General features: G+C 42.0%; 1 protein-coding gene across 16 annotated transcripts in view; it reads right to left on the bottom strand.

Moving 5' to 3' along the window:
- The window catches only part of SOX5 (SRY-box transcription factor 5), a 947,053-nt gene that overhangs the window by 621,679 nt on the left and 298,479 nt on the right, over positions 1 to 26,895 (bottom strand). For 2 of the 16 annotated variants that reach the window (XM_019489492.2, XM_019489493.2), the window contains exon 1: positions 15,943 to 16,032. The exons of the other annotated variants lie outside the window; for them this stretch is intronic. The gene's annotated coding sequence lies outside the window, so the exon portion shown is untranslated. Of the gene's footprint in view, positions 1 to 15,942; positions 16,033 to 26,895 lie in introns of those variants that run through there. 16 annotated transcript variants of the gene reach the window in all.

Here is a 26,895-nt window from a genome sequence, read left to right as displayed (position 1 = left end):
CCACAGGGGCCATGTCCAGACAAGCATGGCCATGCAGTATGTGGTGCCTCAGACACATGTGCAGTGCCACATACTGCAACATTCAGTTGTTCTCCACACTGCAAGATAGCAGCACAGAGGGTTTTTTTGATCCCTGGATAGTATTGTCAATGCTGCAGACCCAGGAGGCCTCAGAGCTGGGGCCAGCCCAGTGCTAGGCCCAGCCTCCCCTACCCCACCCAGAGTAACTTGTCATGCACCAGAGCATGCATGGCACAGACATTCCCCAGGGAACCAAATGTCCATACCACATGTGGTGGTGGGAGCTCCAGAAGCTGGCTGGAGGGGGTGGGGAGGAGACAGTGTATATGGGTCTGGTGAGGGGAGGATCCTAGCAAGGGATACAAGGGGGTACCCAGTAGTGGTACAGTAGTGGCTACAGGGGGTACCCAGTAGCGGTCCAGAACCTGGAGTAGGACCTGGTAAGATGGACGGGCAGGTGGGCTTTCTACCCTTATTTCCCCATTCACAGGCAATCAAAAGGAAAATGCTTCAAAACAGTAGATAATTTAAAGAGATACTATTCTGAAATATTTCAGCCACTTTTGGAATGAACTTGTATACTTGCACACCTGCCTAAACATTTCAAATGTGCTTGAAATATTTTAATGATTATATCTGTCCACGCCCTGTGAGTAGCGGGGAAAAAGTCAGAAAGAAGAAGTGATATTCTATGAAGTACTAAAATATAGTGTAGCACTAAGAGGTAGTTAATATTTTATGTTACACAAACTCAAAAATGTAGGAAGCAAAACTTCAGCTGCAAATACAATGCTTCAAGTTCAAGAAAAAACATTGAAAGTATTATCAGTTTAGTTTTGTTTCTCTTTTCCATATGAAATTATTATAGGGTAGATGCTGATACTCTTGATCATGCTAAACAGTACAGGCAGTCCTCAACTTACAATGTTTCAAGTTACAACGTTTCGCACTTAGAACGTTTATAAATTGACACCGTTTCAACTTTCTGACATCAGTTTCGACTTTACAATGCTTGATCCGATGTGATGACACACCAGTGAACAAGTTCGCTGTGTCACCCATCTACCTGGAGAACATCTGTCCAAACTTCCTTGGACACTTTCTTTATGAAAGCAGAGAAGATGCCAGAAAAACCTGCAGCCAAGACTCCTGAGAAGACTCCAACCAAGAACCCTTCAAAAAGTCCAACCAAGAGCCCTTCAAAAAGTCCACCAAAGTCACCTCAAAGAAGTCCTTCCAAATCAATGTGATTGCTATTTACAATATAAATACATTAATGGAGCTATATTACTCATCTATAATTGATCAAGTACAATATTCTGGGGTATTATTAGTGAAAATAGGGTATTGGACCTTGAATCAGGAACCAATCCCCCATTTATAACATTGTTTCTCATGAGAAAATTGGTTCCGAGTTACAACGTTTTGACTTAAGGTTTTCAGGAACCAATTGTGTCATAAGTCCAAGGACTGCCTGTACTTTAATCCACAACTAAACTCACACAAAGGGAGTGTTCACAGAATGAAGTCCCAAATTAGCGAGCATCTCTCTTCAGTAAATCAATAAGATTTCATCATTTTCTCATGCTGAAGTTTAGGCAAACTGTTTCTTAAATGAAGGTCACAGTTTCTACCCGACAAGTAGAAGGGCATTAGAATCTGGCCTTGCAGGTGTAAAGTTCTCTCACGTTCTGCAAATGCAATTCTAAACTACTGAAGTCAATGGCAGCGTTATCAATGATTCTAAACAGCCCAGAATTTCAAACCAAAAATGTATGTCAAGATTTGGGACGTATGCAAGGGAGAAAAGGGAAAGTAAAGTTACATTGGTATTTTAATATAATTATTCTTTTAGGAAAAAAAAAAACATTTGTTAGAATTGTTAAAATTCCTATTCAGATGTACTGTTGGACAACTTTGGAGTAGTATAAATTATTTTCAAATATGGGTAAAATACAGTGAATAGTTTCAGCTGGAAAAAAAAAAAAAGAATATCATTGTATGTAAAATGTTTACTTAAGGCTAAATGGTTCGGTAAAATTCAGGATAAAACTTGCCTCAGAAAGAATCCAGGGAAAAATATATTGATTTTCAACATTACAAAAATATTGGTAACATTTTGAAACTTTTACCACCTCTCTATGAGCTGGAGCAGACACAAAATTTAGCACAGGAGTGTCCCTTGTGATAGGGAAGTATCTTTTGTCTCCTGTTCAGTTTAACAGCTCATATCTCTGTAAACTCCAACTTCATTGAGACTCCTCAAGCTTCTCCCAGCTCCCAGTGTGTCATCCGCACAGAGTGACTGAGCCTACTCCACCCCAGCACTACAAGTATGATGCTTTCCTAGGCTTTCCTAGTGAAGGCCACTCCAGGTTGGTGCGGGGCAGAGTAGTGAAACTTAGAGCACTGGGCTCACCTCAGTGGGTTCTCATTGTCCCTCCCCTTAACTTCCAAGCATGTGGAAAAATGAGCCATCTGCAGTACTGCCAACACCACCATGCCAAAAATCATGAGACAAACTCTTTAAAAAAGTCCTGAGATTGGCATGTAAATTATGCAATGCTATTTTTGAAGTGTGTGTGTGTATGTGTGGAGGGGTGTTATTTCTGAAGGTGTGGGAAGCTATGTATGTGTGTGTGGGGGGGGTTGGAGCCCGGGGAGGGAGGGTCCCCACACACCTTGGCAGGATGCAGGATACTGTGTGTCAGGAGTGAGAGGCAGCAGCAGGACTGGGGGAGTTGTGGCTCGGGAGTGAGGAGCAGACACACACAGACACAGACAATACCCAGCTGGTAAGTGGAAGGGAAGGGGCAGGGGAAAAGGGAAGGAGTGCGGGGGGGAGATCGAGGCCCCCACAGTGAGGGAGGGAAGTGGGCAGGAGCAGGGGCTAGGGTGAATGGGGACCCAGGGCTGAGGGGGGCATCCAGAGGTGTGGGGGGAGGGCTGAACTCCTGGGGCAAAGGCAGCAGGGTGCAGAGCCCCAGCCCACAGCAGGCAGCCCACCTCTGCCCCGTGGAGGACACGTGTCCGTCATGCCTCCCTCGGGGGTGCATGCCACTGCAGGAAACCACGCCCCCCATGCCTCTGGATGACCTGCCCTGGCTCCAGGGCCCCATTCACTCCAGCCCCTGCTGCTGCCCCACTCCCTCCCTCACTGCGGGGGCCTCCATCTCCTCCCTGCCCCTTCTCGGTCCCCCACCCCTTTCCCTCCACAGACTTACCAGCTGGGAAAATCTGGAGATCTCAGGGTTTGAACAGGAGATCATGAGTCGGAGTTATTTTGACTTAGAAATCCCAAGTCTCGGGATGGTTTTGTGACAGTTGGCATTACTGTATCTGACTGAAGTACAAAGGAGACAACAGGCTATTAAAAAAGAAGACTAGAATAAAGAACCTGAGGGGGCACAGACTGAGACCAGAGGCTGGAAGCAAGTGAGATAGCCAGTAGTTGCAATGGAAACTACATTCAGAGGAGAAGCAAGACAAAGAGACAAGGAAAAAGAAGTCATGAGATGCAAAGGCACAGATTTGAAGTCTATTTAGATAAAGAACATGGGAAGGAGGCTAGCAACTACAGACTATGGAGGGACAGGGAGTCAGGTCAAAGGGCAAATGTGGGAATTCTGGGCAACAGAATGGGGGAACAGAAGTACAAGAAATGGGGAGAGTGGGACTGGTACTAGTAGTCTGGAGGGATGAGACTAAGACTTACTGGGCAAGGAGGCTGGAACTGGAATAAGAAGTCTGAGGAATAGAAACTGGGACTGAATGGGTAAGAAGACTGGGACAAAAAGCCAGTGATGGGTAAATACAGAATAGAATGAAAGGGACACAGGAGATGGAGCAGAAAAGTCTACTCTCACTTCATTTATATGCTTTTCTCCACAGGCTAGAAAAGAACCCAAAGATTTTTACAAGCCCATGTATCAGAAAGTAGCTGTGACTCCCAGTGACAAAAAGTTTCCCATCCTATTTTAATTCTGGTTTACAGTGAGGATGACAAATTATCCGTACTCTAACTTACTCTATTAACGCAAGTGGTTAAAATAACTTTAATACATTCATGAAGTCAAATATTACAATAGTAGAAAATTGCATAATTAAGATGAAATATAAAATCTTAATTCAGAGTCTTTGTTCACATACATTACGATACTCTTTATGGCCAGGTACAGACATTATACTTTTACTGGTATGTGATAAGAAAATGGACTATACCTGTAACAGAACAGAAGTTCAACACATATAGACCAGTTTAAAAATAGCAAAACCTGGTCTAATATTTGCCACACTGCACCAAAGGGCAAATGTGTGTTCTGTGTGCTACCAATCTAAACTACGCGACTTATGGGAAATTGCATAACTTGGATCAATTCTGCCTCAGACTTTTTGAATATCTGTACCTAGTCTATAATACCCAATCACAAATTATTTCTTCCCCTGGGAACTCCTGCTTCATTTAAAATGCAGGATGGGCCATACTCACATATTCAGTTTTTTTCTCATTGTTTGATGTGTGGCTCCATGCCTTTATTTACAGAATACTTCTCAAACCCTGAAGCCTGAATCTTTAATTTCCTCTTGAGTTTTTCTCTGCTGTTCATCACTGTAGTATTGGGTATGTACAACCATTCATGGCACCCAGTCCATGTTCACACAGATTATTTTTACATATGTAAATGTAGACTTGAAGCGGTGTGTACAGCCATTCCCCAGTGCTGGCAGTTTTGCAGGGAACCTAGTACAAATAACTCAGGGTGTGGGGGAAGGGCAAGCAGGATTGGGGTGAACTAGCAGATCCACAAGCAGGTTTGGTGGTATGGAGGAGGCAGGAGGTGGGTCTGGAGGGGGTTAGCCAACCAGGAGTGAGGGTCTGGGGGGCTGACAATAACCTGGTTAGGGTCAGGGGTAAGGAAGGGCACAGCTCCAGGGCTGGGGTGAGCAGCTGGGCTTTCTCAGTCCCAGGGTTGCACTCTGAACATATACAGGCATGAAATAGATCGGGTTAACCTGTTCCTGATCTCAGTTAGTTCACTTCCTCAAGTAAATTAATTTGGATTGGGCCTGCCATTTTCCCCACAATTTAACCCCTTTGAACACGTGCACAGATGAGCATTTAGATCAATCTAATGGCTGTATGTACCCTGAGTGACTCACTTGGAACTGAATGATGATCACTCTCACAACAGGACTGAACTGAGGTTGCATTAGCAACCTTAATTCCAGTATTTTTAACTTCAGAGTGCCTCGCTTTGCAACCTGATTAACCCTTTTTTATTGTAGTATTTTGCTTCTAATACTATGCACATCCCTGCAACACACACAAGCCCTGAGTCCTTTAACAGTGTTACGCCTCAGCTCTGTATTCTTGGGCAACCCTGGCACAGGATGTAGTCTGTCTGACTCACAAAGGACTCCCCCCCCTCCCTCCCTCCCCTCCTCTGCCTAAACGAAACTGATTAAGATGCAGTGAGAGACGCACCTAAAACTCTCCAGATAAGGGTGATAAGAGTGAACAACTGCCCTTGGTCTCATCTGCATCTGAGATGGAACCAGATGACCATTCATTTACATGAGAGATGGAAAACAGAAAGCCTGAAGCAGAGACTGCAGTGAATTCTGGGACCAGAGAAGCAGGAGAGCGCTGCATGATGGGGAATCTGTGCTTCCAATGTTAATTAACCCATGTTCACACACACCCAGCTCAGCATTTATCAGACCAGTTCTAATCTGGATTTGCTAAGGACTTTTTTCCCCCCAGACACACACACACAGCTCTAAGTTTAATAGGCATCTCGGGCCGTACATTCCCCGGTCCCAGTATGGGAGGCTTATTTAAACTTGATTGACTAAAACTCGGTTGCCGGGTTAGGGAATGCTGAGGCAAGAGACCGAGTCCGAGGGGGTATGGGCAACATTTGAACAATGGTTAAGGGTTCATCACGGCATCCAGCCTGCTGGAGCCCTAATCCCAGGTGTTGTCGTATCTTTCCCGAGACGACTGGTGGGAGTCCTCTCCACAAAAGGTTATGAGCACCCCAATAATTGCTTTAAGTCTGTTAAAAGACTATAGTAAAATCTGGAAAAGTCATGCTAAGCTGAGGCTTGTGCACAACAAGTAAAAATCCAAAATCCTGATACTGCAAGCTATCTATTGTTCCTGAAGAAACCATGAGATATCCCATCAGGATATCTGCCATCCATAGGAATCTCAAGCTGGCTCCCAAGTATTTGGGTTACTCCCTAATCTTAAGTGTTTCCTGATTATCAATCAGTTTCCTGAGATGGTCCAAACCAGATAACCCCTTGTCAATAGAAAAGACAATGATTTACACTACTGAGGGTGCTTCAAAGCAACTGAACTGAGGGTATAAAAATCTGTAAGTGTGTGTGCTTAAAAAAAGAGGAGAAAGAGAAAGAAAAAGAAGAAGCAGGAGGAAAGAGGGAGAAAGAAAGAAGAAGAAGAAAACTCCTGTGCTGACACCATCCCCTGTTGTTCTTGGGACGCTGAAAGAACAGATCGTCTCTCTCTTCAAGGATTGTGCTACGGACTGTGCCTGTCAGCTTTGCAGCCTGGGTACCGTGGACTCGGTGAGATTCCCAGCGTTCTCTCTTCTTTCTAGGCATAAACTTCTGAACCTGAACTGTATCAGTTAAGCTTGAGCTAAGTTTCCCCAAATACTTAGTGAAACCAGGGTAGTATTGTCATTGTTTGTGTTTGTTTTTCTTTTGCATGTCTATTACTACTAGTACTATTATATATTTCATATGCTTAGCAATAAATAACTTTTATAGGCAAACTGGTAGTAATTGGGTATATTTTTCCTTCTCTGCTTCTTTTTCCTTCTGTGCTCTGCAGCAACGCTTCTTTTACCTATGCTAAAGATCCCTGTGAAGCCTAAATTATTGTGGGGTCTGCTCATCAAGAGGCCAAAGATTGGGACGTGCTGAGTTTGAAACACATAAGGGGATCAGCTTGTACAGGCTGATTGACCCAGTTTGACTCAGACGTGCCCTTATGAACTGAATGCTGGCCCATGAGGGTGTTAGCTGGACACCCAGCCGGATTCAGAGGGATTCTGTTTACCTGTGTGCTTGTGTTTGACTGCATTTTATTGTTGCTCTTATGAACTGATTCTTGTCATATGAGGGTGTCAGCCTGTCCGTGCTGATCAGCCCGGCCAGGTCAGGCGTGTCACGTTAATTTGTGTGTGTTTGTGTGTATGACTGATTTGGTGACTGGAGGAACCCAGTCCCATTGAGATTGAGTCCTGCAAGATAGCTCCACTGGGGGTGAGGGCTTGCAGAAGGGAGAAATACAGCTCCATATAGTAACACAAGCAGCACATTGACAGAATCACCAAGACCCTAGAAACTATCCCTAATAAATGAGCACACCCCAAAGTAATGGGCAAATTTGGTAACAACAGTCAGAGCATAATTCCCTGTAAATTAATGTAAAAAATTCAACTGCATTGAGATATACAGTAGAAACAAAGGAAAAGCACAGAAGTAAAGAATTCAGACTATAGCTTTAACAATAAATGATCAATAAATATTATCATCATTATTAATCATTTGTATTGCAGCAGCTGCAGACATTAGTATCTTGTTCAATGCATTCTACAAAGCAAGTAAGAGCGGGCCCCTGCCCTGAAGTGTTGATACTATAAAAGACTGTCAAAGAATGAGTGGGCAAACAGGCACAGGGAAAGTGAGAAAGGTCATACAGCAAGTCACCGATAGACCCAGTCTCCTGATTTCCAGTCCAGTACCCTATTCATGAACCCTTGCAGCTGTTTCCTGAATTATACACAATATATACAAAACACAAAACTCAGTTTATCAGTTAAATTATTGAAAGAAATTCTTAATGAAAACCAAAGACTCTCTGTTTTAATAGATTTGCAAACATTGGATTTAATTTTAAATACTGTCTAAAACTTAACTTATTATATTGTTATTAAGATTGTTGTTTTCCCAGTTTTTACAGCATTAATTACCACAATTTCAGACAGCTTTCAACATCTTCAGCTCAGCTGATGGCTTTCACAAATTCTCAATCTTCTGCAGAGGATGATGGGAAAGCAAGTTCTTAGCAGGTTTTCCACAAAGTTAAAGACACATAGACTGACTGAATCTGATTCATTATCTTCAGTAATACTTAGCAGGGAGTATTAATGTAAAATCTTTCAAAAAATCTTTACTAGCAAAAAGGAATATGTAACTTTGGCTGTTCCTATGGATTTTAATTGATTTTTAATCTGCTGATGGCAGACTGTAAATAAATGCTCAAAGCACATGTGAGTGCAAGTCAATAGGAAGTTTTATTAGCTTGCTTTCAGAGAATTATACCAATGATCGAAGGACCCTGAAGCATGTACAGGCCTACAAGCTGAATGGTTTCTCTTCTCTTCACAGGTTGTTTGAACACTGCTTCTATAAGGGCCCAATTCAGACAGAATTTACATTTGACTTCCGCACCACGGAAACCTAGGATGGTTGCAAAAGGAGTGCTAACATTTTTTTTTGTCAAATAGGGCTGTAATTCATTGCCAAGGTAGCCAATAAAAGATCTTGTGTACAGCACACCTACTCTATAAATCATTTCACACAGTTTCAAAAATGTTTTTTGAAACAGATTATCCTTTTTCCTTCTCCCTTGAAGCGAAGGGGAAGGAAAAGGCTGTGTGCGCAAAGTCTACTGCTTTCCACTTATTTTCATTTCTTTAAAATGAAATAGTGTTTGTATTTTTACACATGCACACATGCTGCCAGTGTTCCCAAAACCATACACATTCATGTTTCTCTTCAGATCGATTGTCTTGCTGCCCAACTGCTCATGCTATCTGTGTACAATGGAAAATTGGAAACACCTGAGGTTCTCTTCCCAGCTGGTAATCTCCCCCCACCCCACCCCTCCCCCAGCCACACACACACTTGTACCTTTCTACACGCCCTTGCTTTCTTTTCACCATTTGAAAAGAAACTAACAAATACATCAATTACAAAAGAAAAAAAAAATGAGGAAAATAATATTTGCCCTACTTTAACCAAAACTAGGCAGGCATAGAGATGGATGGGTAACATAAAATAAAAGCCTTCCTGGGCAACACTACCATTGCTCTATCATGATGCATTTATCCATTAAGAGCTGGTGCCACCCCCAGTGACTGCATGCTCAAGGGCCCCGAATTTTTGAAGATATTCTTAAAATCCTGAAAATATTCCTCTCCAGACTCATGCTCACTCCAGATCCCTGGTCTACACACACTTAAGTGGCTTACCTCTGAAGTAGAAAAGTAATAAAACCACTCTGGGACAGATCCTCAGCTGGTACAAATTGTCTTAGTTTCACTGAGCATCAGAGCCCCATTGACATTTCAAAACACTGCTCAGTTTCTGTCTGGCTTGATGGTCTAGATATAAACTGATTACCAGAAAAGTGTTTGCATATTTTCAAAAATAAAAATGACAGTCTCTTCTACAGTTTTCTTAGCAAAATTGAAAGTTGTTTGTAGGGGGTGTGGCATCATATCTTTCTGCCCATCTGCTTGCATAAAAATTGGGAAGCCTCTCACTGCAATTCAAAAAAAACTCATAGCAGTTCAACACAGGACCAAGAGAGGAAATAGCAGAAAAACAGGTCTTACTTCTACAAGGCATGCAGGTCCCTGCTTCGTGAGGAATCTGCGAGTTTTATAGTACACTATGCACACATCATCATCGTCATTATATCACTTCTCTCTCCGTTGCTAAAATACAGTGCCCTCCAGAGCTGATGCACACTATAAACCCATGTGATTTCTCAGGGCAAGAAAGAAATCATACCAGGTCCAAAATTAAACTGCAAAAAAAAGTCTAGGTAGCAAAATAAAACTTATTCAGATTGCAATTTTACCAGGGTGCCTTCTCTGGCAAAGAAATTATGCATTACATAGTGATACAAAAGGGTAGAACTGTGATTTTGCACCTCAACTCTAGAGTGCCTGTTAAGATTATGTGAGGACATATAGGCCGTCTCCAGATGAGCAGGGGCATGTGCTTGCAAAAGCACAAATATACAGCACAAATTTCGCCTCTAGTTTGTGCCACTGTGCACACCCCTGCACGTCCACTTTGTTGAGGGACAAATTGTCCCACTTTGGGTGAACTGCCCAGGCCCGGCTCCTTCCGGCTGGGCTACCTGTGCTTCAAGGAGGGCTGGCTGGGGCACAAAGTGCCTCAGCTCAGGGCTAGCTGGTAGGCAGTCCCCACCCTGAGGTGCCCTGTACCCCAGCCAGCCAGGGAGCAACCTCTGCTGAGGCATGGAGAGACAGGACAGCAGGCAACCTATGGTCCCCAATCTTGAGGTACACTGAGCCCTGGCTGGCTGGGGCCCAGTGTGCATCAGCACGAGGGCTCTGCAGTGTGCAGAGATGGGGGAGCAGGCAGCCCTGGGCACACAACTTTCATGTGCTTTGCCCTACTTTTTTCACATGCTTTCCCCTGTTTTTATCAGTGCTTTTATTTTTTTTGCTACCAGGAAATCGTAGAAGTAAATTTTGCCACCATGCTGCATATTAGCAGTGTGGCACACAGCTTAACTTGCAAGGTGTGTGGTTTGTGGCACCACAAAGAGGTTTGTGGCACCACAAACCACACATGCCTGCATGTTTAGAAACAGCCATAAGGTATATCTATCCCACTTCCTTAGGGCTCTTGACACTGCTACAGAGAAAACATGTTCTACCAGCTCACCCCTGTGCCACACAGGGTAAGCCTGGAAATTAGGCCACGACAGCACACTGAAATTGTTCACTACTGCCACTTTTAAGCACACTGGACACAGAGCTCAAAAGCAGCACTGTGAAGGAATATCCACAGGGCAACCTCATTTCTGATTTGGTGTACATGACACATGAGTGGGTCATGCTTCTTGACAGAGGCTCCCAGTACTGTTGAAAAGCAGTGTATTCTTTAGCATTCACCAAAGAACTGAAGTATGTTTCTGACTAAGTACATGAGTAACCCCACTGAGGGCAAGGGGTTTCCTCCAAATGTGCATAACGTTAAGCATCTGTCTAAGTGCCAGAAGACATGATTCAGTACTTTTAATGTCAATGAAGTCACTGACTCCAGTAGTTAATTGGTTAACACCCTTTTCCATTTCTGAATGGTATTATCACCACGTTTCCCATCACAGCTATACTTTAAGCTTCCCCTATGGAAAAAAAAAAGAAAAAGCATAAAGTAACTTCTCCAAATTCCTAGAAAGCACCTGGAATAGGTGTTTAATATTGGAACTGATCATTTATTTGTATTACAGTGCCAGTAAAGAAGCCAATTAGTACCAGAGTCTCACTACATATGAATAGCACTGAGGAAATGTAAGAGAATGTCTGGAATGGATGTTGCAAATGTAGCCTTTTCTCCTGTCTGAGAACTGATTCTGAGTTTTAGAAATGTATTTTGTTACTAAGAGGCCCCTGGCACATGTTCTTTTAATGGTGCAATGAGATCTGATCCCTGATCCCAATAATCACAGCTCCTGGCATGCCATAATCCCAGGCTTCCCCTACACTGGCAAGTTGAAAGAGAAGTGCCTGCAAGTCCAGCCCAGTCTGCTGATTGTCAGCTAGCCCCAAGTACCATACTGGGGACTCAAACCAGTTCCAGCATAGTCTGGGGCCTGGCTGACAATGAACTGACTGTACAAGAACCAATTTGAGTCCCCAGTGATGTCTGGGGACTGGAGATGACAATCAGCTGACTGTTGTCTCTTGGCTGGGACAGCTCCAGGTCCAGTTTGAGATCAGGGCTGTCCCAGCCAGGTCAATAATCAGCTGAGTGTCAAAACCCCACATCCTTGAGCTCTGCCGAAATGGCTGTGGACAGGGGATTAGAAGCTCCTGGCAGAGAGGTAGGGGGCAGGGTTGCCAAAGACCTTCTGCTGGGAACTTTAAATGCCACTGGGAACCTCTAATCCCCTGAACCAGGCTGCCTGGTCAGAGCTGACAAGCATGGGATTTAAAGTCCCCAGCAGGAAAGCATGGGGAAACAACCTCAGCACTCTTTAAAGCTCTCCATCTGCTTATGCCCACAGTATGGGGCACAGGCAGTTGGGAACCTGGAGCTCCTGGCTCCCCAGCTGCCCATGTCACACACCATGGAGCAGCACCTGCAGGTGTGGAGTGGAGTTGCCAGCTGTTGTTTCCATGGGAGCCCCAGAAACTTTAAAGAAGTGGGTATGCAGCTGGGGCTCCCAGGGAAGGGTCAGGACACAGTAATCAGGGAGATGCTCCCTGATGCACAATCCATAGCGCTCCCCCGCATCCGTCTCTGGAAATCAGTTGGGGGCACCATGTCCAGGACCTGATGATGCCCAATCCCATTGATGAGGTAGGGGATGGCTGTGTCCCAGACCCTAGACCTGCCCCATGCCAGATACCTAAGCTCAGCTGAGAATGGCAATTTTGTCATGGATCAGCCTCAACATGCCACATGTTTAATTGAAGTTATGATACCAATGAGCCAGAAAGATGTTACACATTGTTTACGGAATATCTTTGTTGTTCATCTGCTATATTATTATGCCATAAATTAGCTTCAGTGTGTGGCCAGGTTACTATTTATGGTACGATTGACATCTTATTCGAGTCTTAAATCTAGCATGTGCCAGGGCCCATAATGTTGAATTCATAGTTCTTTCAAGAAAATGTTGACATAGTGTTTGCTGGAAAGGTGCTTAGTTTGGCCTCTTACAATTTACGCTGTATGACTGGGCCCTCAAGTTACACAGAGTTGTTTCAGCTCTCTGGATGGCATGCATCTTCAAAAGAAAAATGAATATAGTTCTGAGGCTCCTGCCACACGTTCAGGTAAAGGCATGATCAGATCTGATGTGCGACCCACACAATCAGGCTTCCTGCCATGCCATAAATGCATGTTTTGAGGCGTGATTATGGGATCCAGAATCAGATCCTATCACACCTTATTGCTGCTGCAAGGATCATAATCATTATCCCAGGCTCCCTCTGCACTAGCAAGTAGCAAGCTCCTGTGGCTTTAAGCCCACATCCGACAGTGCTTGTAGCCATGGGCACCTCATGCATGAGTCGCCACCCTCCCACTGGGAGCCTCATTAGCTGATGGGGCTCCTGGCTGCAGGGGAACACCTGGCCACATGTTTAATTAGTGACATGATAGGAACAAGCCACAAAGTTATTACACATTTTTTTGTGGAATAAGTTTGTGGCTTATTCCTTGTCTAACATGCCATTAACTACTTGAACACGTGGCCGGGTCACAACTTAAGACATGATTAACAGGTTAATCATATCTTAAATGTAACATGTAGCAGGGGCCTCAGAGAGATCGTCAAACTTCAGAAAACATTTGGGTTCATGGTCATCTCTAGCACACTGGCAGCTACCCAAATCCTCACAAACAATGAACAAAACTGACCCCCAAAATACCAGCAGATCAAACTCCTGGGCTTTAATTTGAAGGAAAAAAAAGTAAATTGTATTCCATATTATTTGAGCATCTAAAGGCAATATCTTGGGGGCAGATTCTAAAAGACTTGGGCTTATTCTAAAAAGCATTATCTGTGTTGTACCAAGACAATCACACTTTTTTTCTGGTTAGACTACAAAATAAATGGTTAAATCTACTAGTCACTGCCTCATAAACCAAATTGTTGAAATAATGAATTCAAATATACTAATAGGATACAGTGGCTCACTATTAATTGTTTAATCCGTAGCTGCATAATACTGTACTGAATTATTTTTCCCCTTTTTACCCCCGCTAGGAACTGACACAAGTACAATAATTAAAATAAATTTCAACACAGCCAATTGGAAAATTGCCAACATTTTCAAGAACTTATAATTTTCTTTTTTTTCCTCCCCCCCAAGATAAAATACAGTTTTGACATCTTGGTGAAAAACAGTCACTAACTGTTACTTACAGTTTAAGAGAAATCACTGTTTTAATCATGACCTTTCATCTGTCCTTGATTGGAAGTGAAAGTGGGGGGGGGAACGGAAATTGGCCACTTAAAGGAATAATCCTACTGGGCCTTAGCTTTTACTGATTGATGGCCTCCTGTGGCTAAACACATTCACAATTATAAATAAAAACTACAGCCCCCCTCAGCTCCCCCAAATTGGTAGAACGTATCCTCCACCAAGCAAGACGTGCTTGAAGCAAACTTTGCTTGTAGTGGACACAGAGAAAATGACTTTTGAAATATGTGGTAAGCACCAACTCTTCTATGTTGTCTGTTCCAAGCCAGATTTTTTTTTCTTTATTATGCCAAAGGCATCTGACAAAAAGATACCCTTGATTGTTCTTTATGTAATGCCTAGAACAGATTTGTACTGAGTTTGCCATTTGTATTCCTGCATTGTATTATTATAACTGTGAAGCACTGTAATGAAAACTGAATTTAAATAACAGTGTAATTGGCAATGTACATCATAAACAGTGTGCATGTGTGTGTGCGTGCGTGCACACGTTTGTGTATATGCGTATGGTATAATATGCAAGAGCATCTACATTATTCATTGCACAAAGACTCCTTATAGAGGCACTGTATATATAATTGAGATCATTTACTGTTCAACTTGGAAGAAGTTATAGAGGGTGTGTCATTTTTTATTTAAATGTAGAAGTGTCCTATTATAAAACCACTATAAATTATTTCCATTAAGAAAGAATATTGTCAGTCTATTCCAAACAAGCAAACTCAAACATTTAAAAATTAGACACTAGTATAGGGTACAGGTTTTTTGGTTGGTTTGTTGTTGTTTTTTTAATCGCTGTATTGCTCTTTGCAGCTGTGAAACATAAAAGGTGTCAGTAAAATTAAATCAAAGCTCCACTTCCACACCGGCCCACCTTCATCATAAAGGCCAAGTCAAGCAGTCCCGTAATGGTTCTCATGGATGGTATGTTGGGCAAGGAAACAGGAGTCCTGGTTTAATTATCTGTTATCAGCTCTGCCACTGACACCTTCTGCAGCTTTGCACTGATCACTAATTTTCTGCACTCTAGGTTCCCCACGTAGAGAAGGGATACTCTAGTTTTTATTTACCTTTGCAAAACAGTTTGAGATTAGTGCCTGAAAATGCTACATAAAGTACCGAGTAAAACTGACACAGCTTTAGCCTGGACCCTTCCAGAAGCTTAGTGTAGGTGGACTTCTCTGGCAATGCTTAGCTCCCCTGAGTAAATCAGGGACACAGGGGCTGTCCACAAAAAATGTACTGTACTACAGTCTTGCCAGCCAGTGAAAGAAAATAAAGTCCGAGTTACCCGTCTCTTCACATCCTCTTTCTCAGGGCTTGATGGAGTTCCAAAACAAAACTCAGAACCAGAACAACCGGACTTAAGTTGATGGGTAATAACTACCTACGGGCTTTCTAGCTTCAGCTGGATGAGAAGGCACACCCTTTCCCCTCTGCTGGCCTTGCTTTACCCCAGCTTCCCCTTACACTGTAGAACTCCACCCAAATCACCCATGTAATAGTCAGAAATCTCTTCCTTACCAGAGCATCTTTACATCTTGTCAACAGGGGCTGTGGAAACAAGCTATTCTAAACCACTTTTCTAAATCAGTCTCTATATTCACTAATAAAATGTTATTAAAACAAGTCTTTTGTTTTAGATAGTCTTCATAAGATTACATGTTTTACCATTTAAAATATTATCTGAACTTCTACAGCTCTTCTTCTACAAATAAGTTAGGGATTCCCTGCCCAAGTCCAACTCCCTCCAGATATAGTTTCCTAAAAGCAAAAAAGAAATTGAGTTGAGTAACTTGGAAAAGAACCTGCTGCAGCAGATTGCACTGGGCAGAAATAACAGTAGTCTGTCTAGGTAAGATCCATGCCAATGGTTCCACTAAAATTAGAAAATGGGAGACAGTACCTTGGCTCCTGTCTCTTGCTGGAGATAAAACTTGAGCTCTTACTGCAGCCAAATGATGGCAGTTTGATTTCTGCTTGCCAGTTCCAAATAACTATGCTACCCTGGTATTAACAAAGTTCTCTGGCTCATCAGACATTAAGGGTCACACCTTGCAGCAGTAGCTCAAGTGCCAGCAGCTGGAATGCCTACCCAGGAAGTGTCTCTAGGGCAGAAGGATGATCTCATTTGGAAAGGGAGGGCAGAAGGAAAATAAATACAGGATCAATATCACCTGAAAATAGTTCAAACTTTTGAAAGACTGGATAAAAAAACCTGAACTTTTCACAGTTTAGGTTGAGAATTTGAAGAAATAAAATTATGGGTGCAAGCAAACAATGTTCTTTGGGTAAATGTGGTATCTTTTAATAGACCAACTAAATAGTTGGAAAAGTTCTTTGCAAGCTTTCAGGCACAAACACCCATCATCAGGCATAGGGAGACTGCAGATGTATTTCTAATGCATATCTTTATGCATATGTTGCACTTTTACCACAGTGCTTAAGCCTCATGACACTTCTGTGAGACAGGTATGTGTTATCATGCCATTCTTTTTTAAAACAATTTTTGAGTTATCTATTTATGGACTCATATGACTTCCCCAGTCAGTATGGTATCTGAGCACCTCTCAGTCTTTAAGGCATTTACCATACACCACATCTATGAAGTTAGCTAGGGCAAATGTGTAACAGAGCAGCTTTGGCTAAGGAAGGAAGTGACACTAAACCAGTTTAAGGGATCAGAAATTGGTTTAAACCTGTAACAGAACAGAAGTTCACTGCACATAAACCACTTTCAAAATGCCCGAAACTGGTTTAAGATAAACTGGGTTGAATGTAATAGCAGATTTAACTGATTTAGGTCAAACCAGTTTATAGAACTGATGTCCCAAACCCCTTCCTGATTCAAGTTAACTCACAGCCCCCCAACACCCCAGGATGCTTTGCAGCCCTGGGTTGGAATGTGCTGTTTCCAACCCCAACCCCCTCCTCAGTCAGCTGGAGTAGTGATAGTGCTCTGGCTAGGCAGCAGAGGGATGGGGCCAACCCTGATGCACCCCTGCCAAATAGATCCCAGCTGGGGTCCCGTGTGGGCAGGAGTGGAGGTTTAAACCCTACTCCCTTCCCTAGATCCAGCCTTCTGGCCACTGCCAAAGGAAAGGGAAGGCTTGCTCTAGTGTCCCCCAGCTTCTAGCCTGAGCCACTTCAGGCATGTGGCTGAATTTCCAGAATCAAAAGTGAATGTCTATTCACTTGCTTCTTGGTTCAATCTACGCAATTTAGACTAACCTGCAAAGATTGAATCGATTAACCCTCAGGCTTTTTGACTGTCTGTACTTAGTTTTTGTGGCCAGACAGCTGCAGTGTACAGGGCAGGCCTGGCTGCTGCATTGCTTGTAGTGGTGGCAGTATAGGTAGGCACTAGCTGTGGCGGCAGATATTTTTGCACCCCTCTTCTCCCTCCAAAATGGCATCTGGAGCTGTTGTCTCCATTGCCTCCCATAAGTTACAATATTGGGCAAGTGCTGTAATCCCCATTTTTACAGACTAGAAACTGAGATACTGAAAAACTAAGGATCAGAACCAAAAAAACTTAAGTACTTGAAACAAGATTTTGGTAGGTGTTAAGTACCTAAGTTGAAAACTGCAATCTAGAAAACCCCATTCAGAAGAAATGCCTGAGGCTAGGTCCATATGACACAATACAGTGCCATTCAGAGAAACTTAAACTAGTTCTGGCCAATTTAAATTGGATACAAGAAACAGTATGCATACTCATTATGGTATATTCTAAAACTCAACAGGCTACTCTCCGTTCAACCTGAAAGTTCCCTAGGTATCAACAGTTCTGCTTCTCTCGATATCCAGAACTGTCTGAGCCTGCACAGGGAATCTCTAACTACTACTTAAGTATCTGATGCAGTGCCAAACACTGCTGAGGGGCCAGTTCAGTACCAGTGCTCAGGATATGACTAATGCACACTGACAGGATCAGGCCCTTCACAAAATGCAGCTGTAATTGCTCTCCATTTCAAACATGTTTAGAAGAAAAGGAGGAGGAAGAGGAAGTGATAGTGGTGCACACCTTTTGAATAATGTAGTGAATTAGAACACTTGCCCAAGAAGTGGTAAACCTGGGTTAAATACCCCTCCTCAACCTAAGGGATTCAAAACCAGAGTTCCTACTTTTAGAGCATGGCCTAATTAATAAGATACAGTCTTAGTTTTGCAGTGTATTGGGAGAGGTGACACTTTCCACTGGTCTTGCTGAAGCTGTGTCACTGCACAAAAAGATTCATTGGGCTAGACAGAATGCAAACAAGAAGGCATATAACTCTGTAGCCTAGTGGCTATACTACTCACCTCGGAGAAGGAAGTCCCGGGTTACTGTCCACATACCAAACACTATTTATGCATTTTGATCAGTCACTGAATAAAAATCAGATATAATCCTGAAAGGAAAGGCCTAGGACCTTGGATTTCCCCTCACAGACAGATACCCTAACCTATAGGCTACAAAGTCATGCTCCCTTTTTGCTTGCTTTCTCTCTGGTCCAATGAATCATACATTAGACTGGACATTAGGAAGAACTTCTTCACAGTTAGAGTGGCCAAGGTTTGGAACGGGCTCCCAAGGGAGGTGGTGCTCTCCCCTACCCTGGGGGTCTTCAAGAGGAGGTTGGATATGCATCTAGCTGGGGTCATCTAGACCCAGCACTCTTTCCTGTCTATGCAGAGGGTCGGACTCGATGATCTATTGAGGTCCGTTCTGACCCTAACATCTATGAATCTATGAATATGAATCTATGAATTCCTTTGTGCACAGCTTCAACACCAAAGTGCCCCATCTCAGCATTGCCTGTATCCTGGTACCGAAGGAATTCTTCTAGGAGGTGAGAGATGAGGGTCTGAACGCCCTCGAACTGCAGGCCTAGAACCCAGATTGACTATTTCCTGGGGGAGTGCATAAAGCACTAAAGTGTTTTAAAATACAGACACAGAGTCCTAAGTCTTGCTCTGCTCTTTCACAGAATACTTGTAGGCACCCATGGCCTGGGCTATAGGCTCTGATCCTGAGTAGCTGGAGACACCTCCAAGGCAGCCCTGAGTCCAGCATTTCAACTCCAGAGAGAGTTCAAAAGACATAATGCAATGCTTAGCATTTCTTAATTCCTGACAGCTCTCTGCTCTGCCTGCCCATTTTCTGTGTCTCACTTCTGAGGCACCTAATGCATTGTATAGGCTCCCTATACATTGTATAGGAAGACTAGATGCCTAACTCCAGGTTTTTTGTTCTATTCCAATGGTGCCTTTGGCTCATTTGAAATCCAGCTTTATCCCCTCTGTCCAGCAACATGACACAGGAACCATAACTCCTAGTTCCCTGCTATATAACACCAATCTACACTGCTTCTCCTATCAAAGTTCTATAACTGACTTTCATGTCTTTCAAGGTAGGAAGCAAATTCAGAGCTAAAAATCTAAGCCTTTTCAATCTTCCCAAGGTAAAGATATGAATAATTATAAAAATGCCCATTCCTTAGTTAAAGATCTGATTAAACAAAAAAGAGAACGTGAAGGAGAGAAAGCTTTGTACTTATTTTTCTTGATCTCAATTCAGTATTTTAAGTTCCTTAAAATAAACCACTTGTGATAATTTGGGAGTTGTGCACTGTATGGACAGTGCTGAGGCCACAAAAGGGAAATAAAGGTTGAGTTTGTATTTAGTGACACCTCAACTTTTTCTCAGATACATCTCTGGCAGAGGCATAGTCTGTTTGGCTATAGTTATACCTACTCTTTAAAGTTCCCACACTATTTTTGTTTGCTATTGACAGATCTCTTTAAAGAACAGCTTTTTTATAAATGCTGAAATGTGGAGTGTTTACCAAAAATAGAAAATAGAAAGACACTTTGCCCCACTGTTTTAAGCTGGATTCATAAATCAATTCTGCATTTTATGAAACTAGACTGTTATATTATAATTGCATTTTTATATTACTATAAAAATTGTTACAAAATAAATCACCCCTCACAAAAATAGGTAATGCACAAACCATGTTTAAAGGTATATTCAGATCCCATTTACCCTTATTTTTGACATAAATGAAAATAAAACAGCATTTTAATCTCCTGGAAATGACAATATCGTGTTATCTAGATAAGTAACACAAAACCATTATTGAAATTCTGATAGCATTTGCTTTACTGGTAAAGGAAAATTACCTGTAATGCATAGTTTAAATAATTACTTTTAAACAAAAGCTTCTTTTCTACATTGCTTATTTATCTTTCGAGACCAGCTCAGCAGGGCTATGTATTTTATTAAAATTGCCTTCAGACTGCTAATGGTGGGGCGTCTGTTAGCACAGGAGAAGTGATGGCAGTTTGACTCCTATTCCTAATATTGGGAGTCAGTCCAGACACTTAAGAGCCAGAACTCTGCTGTGCATTTGACTATGTTATCAACACTTTACTTGCTAATGATACTGGTGACAGCATTTCACTATGATGGGTCAGATTTAAACTGGAAAGCTTATAATTGTGCTTACAATAAAAAAAATACTTGAAATCCCTTTTATTGGGCTTCATTTTGGCTAAGCTTTCTGACTGGGAATTATCTTGCTCAATAGTCTTCCCTACCCCCTCTGTCTTTCTCTGTCTCAGCCTTGAATAAATGAGCCCATGCTAGCACCTGACATTCCATATACCATATCAGGAAACAGTATTATAACTGTAAGCTACTCTGTGGTGACTTTGTGTGGCAGATAACCAGCAGAAGTCATCCAGTTAACTTTCTGGTAGATCTTATTTCCCCCAAGAGAAACCACACTCAAAATGTACTTTGATCCATGAAGCAGCAATGCTACGAACTGAAGTTCTCCTTCCTGAGAGGATGTACAGTAACTGTGCCAAACACCTGTATCAGCTACAAATGTTAAAACCCTTGGTTTAATCCTTATTCAGTATGCAGGAATAAAAGTGTCAAATTCTTCTTGGTCACTGATGTTTATAATCACCAGAGCATTAATGTAAAAAATATGTTCTCTCTTTCTTAGTTGCATTGATCTACGTTTAATATCTTTCAGAAAAAAGAAACTCATCTGGAATAAAAATATGATTTTTCATATCAATGTTATATCTTATGTTTAAGAGCTACATAGCAGCTGTTTCATTTTTTTAAAAGCAACTGGTTTGCTCTATTAAATAGCCTGCTTAGTGCTTATTCCTTTCAGAAAGGAAAACAGAAAAATGTCCATGACAAAGATGCCAAAGCCATATAAGGGCAGAGAGGTGAAGTAGGAAATCTGTGTCCTTCACATAAATAAATGTCCCAGTTGAAGATTAACAACCTTATAGAAGTGAATGACTCTTTGAAAATGTAATTAATTTAATTTCATAAACATTCCCCCCCAAAATTGTGAACTATTTTCACTATTTTTAATAGGGCAATTTTCAGACCTACTGGAGGGTTCACAACCCACATCAAATTTAGTGAGAGTTGTGCATGCTTATTACCTCTAAAAAATAGCTCAGAAGTATACAATTTAAAGATTTCCTGACCTAGAATTTTACAATCTGTGTTTGCCACCCAGTTCCTCAATTACCTAAGTGCACAAGTGGAACATTTTCAGATTTAGACTATAATGCCATTCCTAAATGTGCGTGGTGCAAGTAGGTAGACAAGATACAACTCTTGACCCCTCCTTTCTAACATACTCCTGTAGGTGCTTGCCACTTTAAGGGTCTGAGCCAAGCTGCCAGCAGATGCCGGAATGTGGCAGCCATTTTAAATCCCTGGCTGCCTTTATAACCAGATCAGTTCTCTGCTGGCAGAGGAGGCAGCAACACCACCTGGCTGCAAGGCTACTGGTATCATCCTGGAAGTAAGGGCAGGAGCTGTAGGGGATGGTAAGGAGGTTCCTAGTCCTGGGCATGACCTAAAACTGCACCCTGCTGGGAGTGGGCAGTGTGGTGGGGCTTTCAGTGGTGCAGGAACCCCCAGGAAATGCCAGGCCAGTGATCATCCCAGTGAAAGGCGGGTAGGGGTGCCTTAACCCCAGCCCTTACCTTCTGGTGGGTAGAAAGTAATATCTAAAGCCAAGCATAATGACCTGCTGCTCCAGGGGGGAGTGAGAGTCCCCGGTGAGACCCTGGAGCCCCAGTTGTGGTATGAGCGAGGGGAATAAGATCGAAGAAAGGAGTAGAGGCTAAGTAAGCTTCAGGAAGTGCCTGAGCCAATTGGGGAGAGACCGTGCAGGGCCAGGCATGCTCCCCAGAGTACTTGAGTCAGGAATGGGGAACCCCACTCCAGAAAATGTAGGCAGGAGGTGAAGACCCCACTGTGGGACTCGACTGGTCAATGCTGGAGCCAGGACCTAAGGGTCAAAAGGGCCAGGGGCCCAACACACGGGACACCCACGATGAGCAAGGGAGCTCAGGGTCCTGACTGGGCCTGAGATGGGGCCGGGGCTTACAGAAGTCAAACATCCCCGTGGTTGGGGGCCACAGCTAATGGATAAAGGTGAGGGTCCAACTAACTGCCTGAGATACCATCTGCGAGGCTTGGGCCCTGGTGTAGGGTGGTACAGAGTCGTGGATATCCCCTAATATTGGGGTGCAACAATGGGCAGCCTCCTGCCTTAGTTAACAACTTTTATTAATTACCAACAAGGCATGGCAGGTGAGTCAGGCAGGCAGCATGCCCAGAGACAGATAGAGAGCTAGCTACGGTTAGCGAGGGAAGCCCACCTCACCACAGCTCCTGTTTCAGAAGAACTCCCTATACAGCTTATCTCAAATAAGCGGGGAAATCAGTAAAAGAAGTCAATGCACCACTTTTCAGCTAGAAAGGCAAAGAAAAGTACACCTGCTCAACATATAGGTATATCCAGGTCTGTTTGCCCAAAGGCCAAACTATAGTGTTCAGTTTGACCAACAATTCAAAGATTGGTTAGAATTCTTGATCCAACAGACAAGGATGGGAAAAAGTCTAGACTACACTAGAATTTCCTCAAGGAATTATGAATAAAATGCTTGAGCTGACTGAAATGGTTACTTCCATTATTTGGTTTTGAGACAGAAAATCTGCTCCACCCAAAGAGAATATCCACGTGCAAAAACCAGGTTAAAAATACAGGAAGGTGTTTCAGACACAACGCATTTGTGATGGGGCAGCACCAGGAAGTCGCTGATCTTCAGAGCTGACCTGGTAGTTGTTCTGTAAAAACATCAGTAGTGCAATTAATAATGTGAAGGATCACCTGGAAAAGTAGGCGAAGGTTTGCTGGTAGGAAGATAATCATTTACAATCTGAGTTCAGCTTCAAAGGGGGAAACCAACTGTGGCTTGTACAAAACTTAGCTCACTAATATTCCTAACCTAAAATGATCCTGCCAGCAACAGAAATGCAGTATAAAAAGATTGAGAATACTTAGTCTTAGATTTATACCATTTCTCTCCCATCCAACAGTGCCTACATCTTGCCTCTGTGACTTTTCACTGTTTCACATTATACTGTTTTTAAACTATCCAACACTGGAGTAGTTGCTTATTCTACTCTATAGATGGGAGTGGATGCACTAATTTTGCTGAAGTGAAACCTTCCAGTGATCAAAAAGACTGAACACTGTGCTAAGAACAAGTTCATGAGGCTCTGCTTGGTCCTAGTCTCACGCATATATTGAAGAAGTCTGAGGACTGTTCTAACCTGCATCATCTAGCCAGTCTCCAAGGGGCCTTTCTCTAGCTAGACAATAGTTGGGGAAATGCAAAATGAAGGGTGCAAGATAAAGAATCTACCCCTAAAACTCTTGAATGGCCTTAAATCAATTTCAGTCTTCCATATCATGTGGGTCCTGCAACAGGAGTCCACAAAGGCACAATGGTCATCACTCTAACATGATCACTCTGGAAAAAGTACTGCAATACTGAAAAGAAGATGTTGTAGGGTTATTCCTGTCTGCCACAAAAAAAGCATGCCTTCTCCATGAAGAACCAAGGTATCGACCGACATACTCTCTACCCATGTATGACACAGAAGTTTCACTCCCTCATGGATTCTTACAAAAACAAATACAAAACACAATAAAATTGAAGGCATGCGTGCAAATGAGACTCAGATCTAGATATTCAGGATGATACAGAAAATAAACTATGTGCAAGAATGGGGGCTTCCTTCCTCTCATACCCACACACATAGAAATACATGCAAATTTGAGAGTTTGCAGATTACCAGTTTAGCAGTTGCTTTCACTTTGAGACCTCACTGAAGGGGAAGTAATATAATGAGAGCAATTCCTCCCAACCCACTTCCCACCACTACCACACTCAATTTATACCTAAATTCTCAAGATGACAGAAAACATATTTGCAACAGGCAATGGTGAGATATTGTCAGAATTCATCTGAAGACATAGTTATTTAACAAATGAAAATTAAAAACCAAGATTGATGTACCATCTCATCCTTACGACTTTTTTGTCCACATCACAAAAAACAGAGCACATGCTCTGCTCAGAGCATTCCAGGACTAGAAAAGGAGCTGAATTTTAAAACCAGATTTAAAATGTGTCAGAATGGAGGATGCTTGTCTGACCGTACCTGGTCAATACTAATGCTTTTTTAATCAATTCGGTCACAAAATGAGAAAGGACAGAAAAGTTATGAAATGTATACTTTTCTGGGGGAAAAGGATGAAAAATCTGATTTTAATGACTTTAGGATAAATCTCCTGATTATACTGGGGGGGAGGAATGACCCTTTCCCATTCTCTCTTACTGATGAAACTAAAATATAGCTAATTTTAGGCTCACACAGTTTAAATTCTTTACAGAGTGAACACATACTTTTGTCATTTAAAATAAAACTATCATCTCTTTTTAACACTAAGAATATATAAATAATACATTTTACAGTATCCTTCTGTATTCTTCCCACGTCACTTGTATATCACTTGCCTTTGCTTAGGCTATAAATGTTTGGCAGTACGGACTGTGCTTCTATGTATTTGTATTGTGCACACAGGGCCCAATCCTAACCAGGGATAATATTAGTATAAATATGATATGATAATTATTAAAACACAATAGAGATAATAAAGAAGCAGTATTGATAACATTAAATTCATGGAAGAGTAGATTTATGAAAACCTAAATATAAAATCTGAGCGTGAAATCTATTCTAATGAAAGACTGTAAAAACAGAGGACTTGAGATCAAGAGTTATCTGCACCTTGACAGTTGTTCTAAATGCTATAAAAGTTCATAGAAACTCAGCTGGGATTCCAAAAACATGATCCAAAATATGTAGTTAGACTAAATAGTGTGTTATATTCGTTTTTGTACAAGCTGATATAAGCTGTCAGCAAGAACTACATGTTATATCCTGATGCAAATGATTCCTGGTAATCATTTGCAAGCTAAATATAGATATATAGCTTGTGTTAGGTTGCCTATGAAAAATAAAGTCTTTGAATACACGGTTACTGTGTTTACACCGTTAAAGTTAAAGTTTCTACAGTTGGGCAGTGACTTAATTTGGGGCAAATTAATATTTTATATTGTTTATACTGATGGGTTTCATTATAATTGTTATTGACAAAAACTATTCTTGATTAGGATATTATTCATCTTCTGTCAAGAAAAAACTTCCCTGGACCTTTGGGATGGAACCAACCACTTTACATGCCTGCAAATGCTCAGGCATGGGTGTTACATTTTATTTGCATTATGACAGTTTTTAGAACTCAGAAAAAAATATTAGAGCATCATTGTTTAAGGCACTGCATAGACAAGTAACCAAAAGACAACAGTCATTGGCTTAAAGGGTTTATAGCTGATACATTGCATAAAACACAACAGGTGGACACAGCAGGGCTTTCTAAATGTGGCAATATTAATTTGGAGATGCCTACACCTCATGGGTTACTGAATACTGAAATCACTTCCAGAATTTAATAGGAAGAAAACAACTGGGAACTCTTATTGTCACAGCATGCCATGAGAAGACAGTATATCAGTACCTATGGCATCTGTCTCCAAAACCAAGACTTTGTGCCTCTTTTATAAAAGTGATAGTGGGTGCATCTACACAAGACACTTATTGCACCTTAGCCTAATAACATTGCGCAGTAGTGTGGCAGTTAAAAACTGTGCTAATACACTACTGCACAATGTTATTAGGCTAATGTGCAGTAAGCCTCACAAAATAACTGTGCTCTGGCACTACTGCGCAGTAATTCTAGTTACTGTGCATTTAGTTAGTGCTTTATGAAGCAAGGACTAAGCTAAATGTGCAGTATCTAAGGTGCATTAATGAACGTGTAGATGCACTCACTGTTTTTTAAACCAGACAAGCCACTGCAAACTAGTTTTGTTGTGAATCCCACAGATATAAATGATCTAGGGTTAACTATAAACAGCTTTGTTTGAGTATGGATTAAGAAAGAATGGAAGCTTATTTTATATGTCAAGCTGGCTTTGTAGCTCCTCCAATTATTAAGGTTGCACAGCATGTCCAGTTAGAAGACCTTGCTTTTAATTATGTATAGCTTTGCCACCTTTAACCATCCAGGAAGTCATTTAGATCCTGGATGTCTGAATTTTTTCTGAAGATTTCAGTCAAACCAGCTTTCCCAGAAACAGCCTAGGGAAAATTAAATTGTTATGCCCATGTGAAAAAATTCTTGATACTTTTCTCTGAAAAGCTTCAGAACCCCCATGTTTTGGAGGAGGTCCATGAAATCTGGCAGAGGGGGTAGATTACCTTTGTGTCAGGAAGGCTTTTGTCATCCGTGTGAAAAACCACCCAAGACTAGCCAAAGTGTAAATCTCTGAAAAATCGTGGATCATAATTGCAAAAGTGGTCTTCATTCTGGCATTTTCTACAGCCTTACTTTGCAATCCTATTATTCTTT

This window comes from Alligator mississippiensis, chromosome 4 (genome assembly GCF_030867095.1).
Source record: "Alligator mississippiensis isolate rAllMis1 chromosome 4, rAllMis1, whole genome shotgun sequence".
Classification (NCBI taxonomy): Eukaryota; Metazoa; Chordata; order Crocodylia; family Alligatoridae; genus Alligator; species Alligator mississippiensis.
This window is presented reverse-complemented; position numbering and strand designations above follow the sequence as displayed.